The sequence below is a fragment of the Rutidosis leptorrhynchoides genome, chromosome 4 (assembly GCF_046630445.1).
Source record: "Rutidosis leptorrhynchoides isolate AG116_Rl617_1_P2 chromosome 4, CSIRO_AGI_Rlap_v1, whole genome shotgun sequence".
In the NCBI taxonomy this organism is placed as follows: domain Eukaryota; kingdom Viridiplantae; phylum Streptophyta; class Magnoliopsida; order Asterales; family Asteraceae; genus Rutidosis; species Rutidosis leptorrhynchoides.
In genome coordinates, this window is record NC_092336.1 from 454,938,491 (window position 1) to 454,950,949 (window position 12,459).

Consider the following 12,459-nt stretch of genomic DNA (forward strand, 5'->3'; position numbering starts at 1 on the left):
GTAGTAAAAACCGGGGGCTGTTTCGGGTTGGATAATTAAAAACTATCTTAGACTTTGATTTAAAGATTTGTATTTTTGGAAAATAATATTTCATATAAACATGATAACATATCCAAAAATTATGGTTAAATTCAAAGTAGAAGTATGTTTTTAAAAATGATCATCAAGATGTCGTTCTTTCAACGGAAATGACTACCTCTTTCAAATATGGACTTGTAACCTATAACTTCGACTATAAATCACTAATTTTTCAGTTTAGTTCTAAATACTAGATTTCATTATGAAACCATAGCAATTTGAAACACTCAAAACCGATTTGTAACGAAGAAGTTATGGGCAAAACAATATTGGGTAAAAATGGCTAAAATAGGCTACGGGATTTTTATACAAAATCTATACTTACCATATCCTAGCTAACTTTTCTTGTATTATACATGTATTCTAACATGTCATGAGTATTTCCTTGTAATATACTAGTCTCGATTTAATCCGAGACAATATCATGTAATCTTGATTAGTTAAGACAATAGTTACACAATACGTCGGATAAATCGAAAGACACCACATACACAATACGTCGAGATTACTTCAAAGACAATAGCTGTATTGTGGGTCATGATTGAGTCTTATACAATACATGTACACTATGTTTTGATTATTACAGGGTGATATTTTGAACTATATATGTACTACTAACATTGGACTACTAATTGTGGACTACTAACATTGGACTACTAATTGTGGACTACTAACATTGGACTACTAACTTAACAACTTAAACAATCACACGTGATTGAAAATATAAACTGAAACAATCACACGTGATTGAAAATATAAACTTAAACAATCACACGTGATTGAAAGTATGAACTTAAACAATCACATATGATTGAAAATATGATATGAATATAGTTGTATTACATTTTGATATATATATATATATATATATATATATATATATATATATATATATATATATATATATATATATATATATATATATATATATTTGTTACAGGTTCGTGAATCAATCCATGGCTAAGTCTGATTTTCGACGAATTGAAAATTTGTGAAAGTGAGTTTCATTACTCCCTTTTTATATATATATTTTTGGGCTGAGAATACATGCACTGGTTTTTATAAACTATTTTACGAAATGGACACAAGTACTTAAAACTATATTCTATGGTTGGATTACGAATACCGAATATCACCCCTTGTTAGCTTGGTAGCCTAAGAATTAGGGAAATGGCCCCTAATTGACGCGAACCCTAAAGATAGATCTATGGACCTTGACACGTACCATTTGGGTTACGAATGCTTTAGTACTTCGATTGATATATACTGATTGCGACGGCCGGTATATAGCATGCAGATTGCGAAATGCCTGTATGCGGGGGATATTCTATATGCATCCTGTTAGTTCGGCTACCAAGTGTTCACCATATGAATGATTTTATCTTTATGCAGATTGCGAAATGCCTGTATAATGATTATGGTAATGAAAATGAAAATGAAAATATTGTGGTCTATTAAATTGTTAGAAATGAATATTTATGATAAACTAATGAACTCACCAACCTTTTGGTTGACACTTTTAAGCATGTTTATTCTAAGGTATGAAAGAAATCTTTCGCTGTGCATTTGCCCAATTTAAAGATATTACTTGGAGTCATTCATGACATATTTCAAAAGACATTGCATTCGAGTCGTTGAGTTTAACAAGATTATATTAAAGTTAATGACAGATTAAGTCATTTATAGTCTGATTATATTGTGAAATGGTATGCATATTTGTCAACTATCATTGTAATGAAAGTTGTCTTTTAAAAACGAATGCAATGTTTGTAAAACGTATCATATAGAGGTCAATACCTCGCAATGGGACCAAATGTTATTGTATTCGCCCATATGGATTTGGACGGGCCATTACATACTTAACCTTCAAACATATCAAGAAAATATATCCTTGATAGTTCTATCCTCAGTGATTCTGGAATTTAACAAATCAAATAGTGTTATTGTGTTCCTTCCTGCTTAGAACATTAGGTTCATTCAAAACTCCATACCTACGAATTCTGGACCATTATTCGCTTGACTTAAGGTCGGGAAGAGAAAACAAAAGCATGGAGATCCGAAATATAAGGGAAAATATAAAGCCCGATAACAACACAGAAATTACAAACCGTGTATATCAATGCGTATAGCAACGTAAAGACACGGGAGAATTAAAAACATTATAAACCCAAGGTAGTAGTAAAAGTAAACATATTCCTCCGATGGTAAATGAAAAAGAAGAATTACAGAAGCTATAGTCAGAAAAATATCAAGGATTAGAATTGGATTAAGCATTTTCACAATCTTTTGGAAGTATGAATTAAGGAAGAAAATATAGGAGTGGTAAAAATAATGGAACGGATGAGATAAATTTATAATAAAAGATTAGACAGAGCAATCGAGGAAGATTACCGTATTTAATCAAACAGGATCCTAATTTCCTTAATTACCGAAGAATCAAATCTTATATAGATTACGAAGATTTTCTTTAAATTCCTTGAATTCCGAAAATCAATAGGGACTACATCCAAAGTTAAGATGAAACTTTATTCATTTCACTCTTTTGCGATAGCTTCATTCGTACTTTTCGAGTAATCAAATTGTTTCATCCCTATTATTCAATGATGATAAAACTCTAGTTTTCAACTCGTATTCGTCATGAACACATTCTTATTGTTAACCATGACAACCTCAATCAAATTTCGGGACAAAATTTCTTTAACGGATAGGTACTGTGACGACCCAGAAATTTCTGACCAAATTTAAACTTAATATTTATATGATTTCGACACGATAAGCAAAGTCTGTAATGTTGAGTCTAAAAAATTTTGAACTTTTTTTATGAATTCATTTAATCTTCGACTATTTCGGACAATTCAAGAACAATTAATTGTAAATAGATATGTATGTATTTAAATGTATATATATAATAATAATTTGAAATATAATTTGAAATATTATATGATTTGGTTATTAAAAGTAATTATGAAAAATAAAATAAAAATATGATATTATAATAATTATTATTTAAAACCTATCTTATATATAAAAAAGTATATTAAAAATAAATATTAAATGATTGTAATACTCGTTTGATATTCCGATTGATATTAGACAAGTCTAAATACGAACTTATATGATTTAAAAATAAATGGTGATCCGAAAATGAGTTATATAAATTATAGGCTTATTAAAAGTATATTTAGGAGTTATTTGTTAATTTTTACACTTAGCATATTTTACTTGGGTTTGGGAGCTAATAATTAATTTAATTTTTATTTAATAATTTTAAATAGTTAATGACAAATATTTTTTTACAATAATGACTAAAATAAATAAATTTAATTACTACAAAAATTTGGGAATTTTTCGAAGACTTTTATTCGCCACTGAGTAAACAACGGAGCACGATATAATACCCCGTGAAAACTGTCGGTACAACTGAACAAAATAAAGGGCTGCTTTTTCTTTCAATCCCACGTTTTAGTTTATATATTAATATTAATATTAATTATTGATTGCTTTTTCTTCCACGTGTACCACAAAATGAATCCATCTATATATATATATATATATATATATATATATATATATATATATATATATATATATATATATATATATATATATATATATATATATATATATATATATATATATATATTTACATACGTGCTTGTAGACCATCCCACTATCTTTATTATTTCCTTTTCCTTTCTTCTGCAAAACAAGAAATGAAGCTTCATTGTTGCTAAATGATATCAAATAAAAACTAAAACCATGCTACTTGTTCTTCTCCTTATTCAATTCCCATCACAACCCGAAACTATCACTCTTAACCATTGAATCTCATTTACTCACAAGCCAACCGATATATTATATTTTTGTTGATCGAACCACCATCTACACGACACCATGGCAACACCACCTTCCACCACTTGCTTGCGGCTACTCGATGAAGAACCATCACCTTCCTTCATTTTTTTTTCTCTTCCTCTCTCTCTAAAATTTGATCATGAACCACCCCATGAATCACCACCATAGTAAGCCACCACCTCCACGACACCCTGCCCCACCACTAACACCATCACCGTGAGCCACCGCTGCTGCGTTATGTTTCTTTTCTATTTGAACCGTAGCAAATCTCTCTCTCTCCTATCTCTTTTTTTTATCTCTATTTTCTTCTGTTTGTACATCGAACACCACCATGTTGGGACACAGGTCCCTTAACTCACTAAATAAAAAGTGTACTAAAGAAAGAAAATTATTATGGTGATTAAATATGCAAAATATATGAAAAGAAATGGTGCACCAAGCACTCCACGTAAAATTTCTCAAACAAACTATCCTTCAAATTCGGTTAACAAGTCTTACCGATTCCAATGATAAAATCAACCGACTAAAACTAATATTTAATTAATCCTAGCTAACATTTAACAAATATAATAACCAAAGTATTAACCCTCAAATTTTTAACACGGCCATTAATCGTAACATAACCAATTAATCCAACACACTATCGTGCTACCATTGTTGTGCTACTATATATCCACCACTAGTCCACCGTACAACCACCACCACAGGCTATCTGATTCTGTTTACGTTTGAGTACAATCACCACCACAAACCACCTGCAGACTTAATGTGTTATATATATATATATATATATATATATATATATATATATATATATATATATATATATATATATATATATATATAAGACTTAATGTGTTATATATAAATATATATATATATATATATATATATATATATATATATATATATATATATAAATTTTTTTTTGCTTCGATCAACAAACAGCGAAGGCTGCTTCTTTTCTATTTTATGGTCGATAGATCACCCAGGTTACTGATGCCGTAGCTTCTATTTTTCTGTTTCTAATTAAACACCACAACCACCTTCATCGTCAAACTATTGCTACTGCTCAACTTCATTTTTTTTTTAAAAAAACAATCACTAAACCCATTTATAGGTGATGAAAGTTTGATTATGATTCGAAGATGGTGATGAACTGTGTGATGTAATGATAATGAATAATTGAATATGATGATCGAGATGATGCACTGTAACGAGTAATGAGCTGAGATGAGGATGATTATATTTTTTCGATTAAAAGATATAAGATGTTAGATAATTATGAAGATGATACTTTATGATGTTGGTACTGTGATGAACATGATGTATCATGAAAATGATGGGGATGCCAACAAGGATGAGAGAGAATGAAATGTGAGCTTCCAAGTGTTATTTACCACCCACTATCGAGTCTTCCATTTTTTTTATTTACTTCGACCTCACAAAACTACCATTCACTAAACTAACAAATATCTAAGGGCACATTCGTAAAATCATTCAAAGGCATTTACTTAAGCTGGCATGTTTACGAATTAAATTTTCCTAACTATATAACTCAAGCCAAATGCTATCTTTAAGATTTTAAGAGATGAGAGGATAACGAAAAGGATATGTGTGTGTTGATGGTCACGATGATATACATGGTAGATGATGATGAAAAAGGTTCACGATAATTAGGTTATGATGATGGTGGAGATAATAAGATGATTATGATTATTATGATACACGTGAGATGATGTGTTGGTGATGATGTGAATAAAGATGATGATAGATGGTGATATACGATGAATATGATGATAACGTGATGTATGTTGTTAAGCATGATGATGATGATGGATTAGGATGGTATAATCTTTTATCATTTTATTATTATTATTATTATTATTATTATTATTATTATTATTATTATTATTATTATTATTATTATTATTATTATTATTATTATTATTATTATTATTATTATTATTATTATTGTTATTATTATTATTATTATTATTATTATTATTATTATTATTATTATCATTAAAATTATCATTTTTTTATTTAAAGTTATTAGTTTTATCATTATTATTAAAAGTATCATTTTTATAAAAATCATCATTATTGTTATTATTACTATTATTATAAAATAAAACAACTTTTTATTTTTATTAATATTATTTTATCAAATAACTATTAGTTATATAAAACTATATTTATTACATATAACATAACTATATTAATATTTTAAAGTATATACGAAATAAATATACTTAATTAATTAATAAAACCTATAAATTAGTAAATATAATAATTATATCACTAATAATAATATATAAATTTGTTTGATTACAATTATATGTTTTAATATATATAATTGATATAGGTTCGTGAATCCGAGGCCAACCCTGCAATTGTTCAGTTCAGTCGTATGCATATATTTACTACAAAATATCGTATCGTGAGTTCATTTGATTCCTTTTTAAATGCTTTTGCAATATATATTTTTGGGACTGAGAATACATGCGCTGCTTTTATAACTGTTTTACAAAATAGACACAAGTACTTAAAACTACATTCTATGGCTGGATTATGAATACCGAATATCGCCCCCTTTTAGCTTGGTAGCCTAATAATTAGGGAAATGGCCCCTAATTGACGCGAATTCTAAAGATAGATCTATGGACTTTGACACGCCCCATTCGTGTTACGGATGCTTTAGTACTTTGATTTATTATACAGATGAGAGTTCCTGTATGATGGGGGATATTCTATATGCATCTTGTTAATGTCGGTTACCAGGTGTTCACCATATGAATGGATTTTATAGCAGTGAGCAGACCTGCACTTTGTACAAAAATGAAATCTTGTAATTTATTAAAATTATTAAAATGATTGTTACGATAAACGTATGAACTCACCAACCTTTTGGTTGACACTTTTAAGCATGTTTATTCTCAGGTACGAAAGAAATCTTCCAATGTGCATTTGCTCAATTTAAAGATATTACTTGGAGTCATTCATGGCATATTTCAAAAGACGTTGCATTCAAGTAATTTGAGTTCAAAAAGACATTTATTAAGTCAATGACAGATTAGTCATTCATATTACGGGAATCATATATCATTTGTATCGAAAGGTTATATTTTGAAATGAGTTTGTCTTTTAAACTGAATGCAATGTTTGTAAAACGTGTCATATAGAGGTCAGAACCTCGCAATGGGACCAGATGTAATGTATTTGTCCATTTGGATTTGGACGGGCCATTTCACTTTTATCATGCCATTTCTTCGTTCTTTCCTTATAGATTAACAAATTTTCATATGCATCATGTCTTAATTCTTCTAATTCATTTAGTTGACTTAACCGTAGGCGTCCAGCTTCATGCAAATCAAGATTACATGTTTTCAAAGCCCAAAATGCTTTGTGCTCAATTTCTACTGGAAGGTGACATGATTTTCTGTAAACGAGTTTAAAAGGTGTGGTGCCAATTGGAGTTTTGTAGGCTGTTCTAAAAGCCCAAAGTGCATCCTCCAATATCATGGACCATTCCTTCAGATTTGCTCCTACAGTTTACTCTAGAATACGTTTTAATGCTCGGTTAGTATTTTCAACTTGTCCACTTGTTTGTGGATGATAATCAGTTGAGAGTTTATGAGTTACTCTATATCTTTTGAGAACTTTCTTAAGTTGATTATTACAAAAATGAGTACCCCGATCACTTATTAAAGCTTTCGGTGTTCCGAACCTTGCAAAAAGACATTTTAAGAAGTTGACTACAACTCTCGCATCGTTAGTTGGGAGAGCTTGTGCTTCCGCCCATTTAGATACATAATCAATGGCAACAATAATGTAGAGATTATTATGAGATTTTGGAAATGGACCCATAAAGTCAATACCCCAAATGTCGAAAACTTCACATACTTGAATGACATTTTGTGGCATTTCATCATGTTGACTTATTTTTCCGGCCCTTTGACATGCATCAAAGGAGTTACAAAGAAGGTGTGCATCTTTGAAAATTGAAGGCCAATAGAATCCAGCTTCGTAAACTTTTCCTCTAGTGAGTTGAGGCCCATAATGCCCACCTGTTGGACATGTGTGACAATGGTTTAAGATTTGTATAGCTTCATTCCCGAATACACATCGGCGTATTATTCATTTGGGACAAATTTTAAACAAATGTGGATCTTCCCAAAAATAGTGTTTTATGTCACTAAAGAATTTCTTTCGTTTTTGGTACGACAACCCTTTTTCAAGGAATCCACATGCTAAGTAGTTTACAAAGTCTGCAAACCATGGAATTTCACTTTTATCAATTTTCAAAAGGTATTCATCAGGAAAGTTATCTTGTATGGTCGATTCATTTAGAACTTCTAATTCAGGATTTTCAAGACGAGAAAGATGATCAGCGGCGAGATTTTCTACTCCCTTTTTATCTCGGATTTCAATATCGAATTCTTGTAAGAGTAAGATCCAACGGATTAATCGTGGTTTGGCATCTTGTTTTGAAAACAAATATTTAAGGGCAAAATGATCAGTATAGACCACCATTTTTGCTAGAACGAGATATGAACGAAATTTGTCAAAAGCAAAGATAATAGCAAGGAGTTCTTTTTCAGTAGTTGTGTAATTCGTTTGTGCTCCTTGTAACGTCTTACTAGCATAATATATAGGTTTGAATCGTTTATCAATTCTTTGACCTAAAACGGCTCCCATTGAAAAATCACTTGCATCGCACATAAGTTCAAATGGTAGCTTCCAGTTTGGAGTTATCATGATCGGTGCATTAGTGAGTTTTTCCTTAAAAATATTAAAAGATTTGATGAATTCAACCAAAAAGATGAATGGAGCATCTTTTTCAAGGAGTTTATTCATTGGAGTGTCAATTTTAGAAAAATCTTTTATGAAACATCGGTAAAAACCGGCATGTCCTAGAAAACTCCTAACTCCTCTAACATTGGTGAGATGTGGAAGTTTAGAAATTACATCTACTTTAGCTTTATCCACTTCAATTCCTTCACTTGAAATTTTATGACCAAGAACGATGCCTTCTTTAACCATGAAATGGCATTTTTCCCAATTAAGTACTAGATTTGATTTCTCGCATCTAATAAGCATTCGTTCAAGATTAATTAGACATGTTTCAAAAGTATCACCGAAGACTGAAAAGTCATCCATGAAAACTTCCATGCATTCCTCTATCATGTCGTGAAAAATCGCCATCATGCACCTTTGAAAGGTTGCAGGGGCGTTGCAAAGTCCAAATGGCATGCGTTTGTAAGCAAAAGTACCATAAGGGCACGTGAAGGTGGTTTTCTCTTGGTCCTCAGGTGCGATTGGAATTTGAAAGTATCCGGAGAAACTGTAAAGAAAACAATAGTAACTGTTCCCGGCTAACCTTTCCAACATTTAATGAATGAAAGGTAAGGGAAACTGATCTTTTCGGGTGGCGTCATTTAATTTTCTATAATCAATACAAACACGCCATCCTGTTACAGTCCTAGTAGGAATAAGCTCATCATTATCATTTGTGATGACAGTGATGCCACCCTTCTTAGGTACGCATTGAACTAGGCTTACCCATGGACTATCAGAGATTGGATAAATTAAACCTGCATCGAGCAGTTTAATAATTTCTTTCTTAACAACATCTTGTATATTTGGATTTAATCTTCGTTGGCGTTGCACATATGTTTTGTGATTTTTTTTCATAAGGATTTTATGTGTGCAATACGAAGGACTTATACCTTTAATGTCATGAATCTTCCATGCAATATCTTGTTTATGAGCTTTTAGCACAGAAATGAGTTGACATTTTTCATTTTTCGTAAGAGAAGACTAGATTATTACAGGTAATTCAGATTCACCATGTAAATAAGTGTATTACAAATGGGTTGGAAGTGGCTTTAACTCTAATGTCAGTGGTTCTTCTATCGATGATTTGTATCGATATCTGTCTTCCTCTTTTAGTACTTAAAGTTCTTCCGTTGTTGGTTTGTATTCATTAGCTATGAGCGTAGCTAACATTTCAGCTTCATCAATTGGTTCATTTCCTTCTCCTAAATGACATTCTCCTGTTCCTTATAATTCTGGAAATTCTTGTAACAATTCTGCATGTGAATCTATAGTTCGAACATAATAACATGTATCATCTGTAGATTGCGGTTGTTGCATTGCTTTATCAACAGAAAAGGTAACACTCTCGTCCTCTATACTTAGGGTCAGTTTCTTTCCAAACACGTCTATTATTGTTTTAGCCATGTTTAAGAATGGTCTTCCTAATATAAGAGGAACTCGAGAATCTTCTTCCATGTCCAGAATAACAAAATCTACTGGGAATACTAAAGTACCAACTTTAACTAGCATGTTCTCAATTATCCCTCTAAGATATTTTATTGATCGATCTGCTAGTTGTATGCTTATTTGTGTTGGTTTTAAATCTCCAAGGTCTAGTTTAGCGTATAATGAATACGACATTAAATTTATACTAGCAACTAAATCTGCCAATGCTTCTATTGAACTAAGACTACCCAGAAAACATGGAATTGTGAAACTTCCTGGATCTGATAATTTTTCTGGTATCTTATTCAACAACACTGCAGAACATGTAGCATTCATTGTGACAGCCGAGAATTCTTCCATTTTCCTTCTATTTGTGATTAGATCTTTCAGGAATTTAGCATATCTTGGCATTCCTGAAATTACATCAATGAAAGGAAGATTGACATTTATTTGTTTAAACATATCCAAGAATTTGGATTGATCGGCTTCAAGCCGTTCTTTTCTCATTTTACTCGGGTATGGAAGCGGTGGTTGATATGGTTTAACATAATGTTTTGCCTTAACTGTGTTATCTTCATTAACCTTTTCAACTACCGGTTCTTTTTCCTTCTCTTGCTCAGGCTGTGGTGCTTGTGAAGTAGAGTAATCGGAAATTACAGGTATTTCAGGTGGTTTAAGTGTTATACCACTTCTTGTGGTAATGGCTTTAGCTGTTTCATTTAGGGGGTTAGCATTTGTATCACTAGGTAGACTCCCCGGTTTTCTTTCACCAATTAACCTTGCTAGGTTACTCACTTCTTGTTCCAGATTTTGGATTGAAGCTTGTTAATTTCTAAATGCTTGAGCATTTTGTTCATTAGTTTGTTTCTGAGATGTAACAAACTACGTTTGTGATTCAACTAGCTTTAATACCATGTCTTCCAGATTTGTCTTTTTCTCATCGGTTTGTGGTGGCTTATTAATAAAACCAGGTCTTTGCTGATTGTAAGTATTGTTAGATACTTGTTGATTGCTAGGACCTTGTTGGTTGTTGTGTTGGGCATTTTGATTGTAAGGAACGTTTCGATTGTAGTTTAGCCTTGGCGGTTGATAATTATTTTGATAATTATTTCCCGGCCTGTGGTTTATGTATGAAACATTCTCTCTTTGTTCCATTGTTTGTTCAAAACTGAGACAATCTTTTGTCAAATGTGGTCCTCTACACTGCTCACAACTGATTCGTATTGCGTGAATATCTTTAGTCATCTTTTCCATTCGTCTTTCGAAAGAATCTAGCTTTGCGGAAATGGAATCAAAGTCATGGCTAGAATCGGCTCTAGCCGCTTTAGATGAATGAAAAATATCTTTTTCCTGATGCCACACATGTGAGTGGGAGGCTGTATTATCAATAATCTTGTGAGCTTCGGTTGCGGTTTTCTTCATAATGGAACCACCACCAGCTGTATCGATGTCCTTTCGTGTAGCAACGTCGACTCCTTTGTAAAATATTTGTAAAATTTGAAAAGTGTCTAAACCGTGTTGAGGACATCCTCTCAACATTTTTCCGAATCTTGTCCATGCTTCATATAACGTTTCATTTGGCTTTTGCACGAACGTGACAATTTCTCCTTGAAGTCTCACGACTTTAGATGCCAGAAAGAATCTTTGAAGAAATTTCTCAACTAAAACATCCCATGTATCAATCGCACCTTCGGGTAACGCTTCTAACCAATATTTGGCTTCCCCCTTTAAAGTCCAGGGGAACAACATAAGATAAATTGTTTCATCCTCAACTTCTTAGATTTTAAATAGAGTACAAATCCTATTAAAGGTTCGAAGATGTTCGTTTGGTTCTTCTTTTGGTGTACCACTAAATTGGCATTTGTGTAGGATTAGTACCATGTGTCGGATTTATCCTTTGATTTCAAAATCTGGCGTTCTAACATCTAGTTGATTAATGGCATGACCTTGGCCCGTGCGTGTGGCTCTCATTCGGTCTTCCATACTTTGAGGTTCCGTTTCTTCCATAGTTGAATTTGTTGAATCTGAATCACTAGAAGATTCTGATTTAACGATTACTTCGTCGTTAACCTCCGAATGAATAATTTGTGGTTCAGGATCTCTGAATTGTCCTTGAATATCCTTCGGGTCCTCAATTGTGAAGTCGGGTTCAAAAAATGGATTATCGGAAATTTGAATTGGAGTACTTATTCGACTAGATGATGATTCTAAAGAAAAATCAATGGCAATAATATTGGCTAGATGTCTTGATCAAGTTAC

The 12,459-nt window shown here is 31.8% G+C and overlaps 1 non-coding gene across 1 annotated transcript; it reads left to right on the forward strand.

Annotated features, from left to right (window-relative positions):
• The first annotated feature begins 11,710 nt into the window (after positions 1–11,710).
• On the forward strand, positions 11,711–11,817 carry LOC139845929 (small nucleolar RNA R71). The gene has a single exon (XR_011758681.1). It is a non-coding gene; the product is annotated as a small nucleolar RNA R71 (small nucleolar RNA).
• Positions 11,818–12,459: the final 642 nt, after the last annotated feature.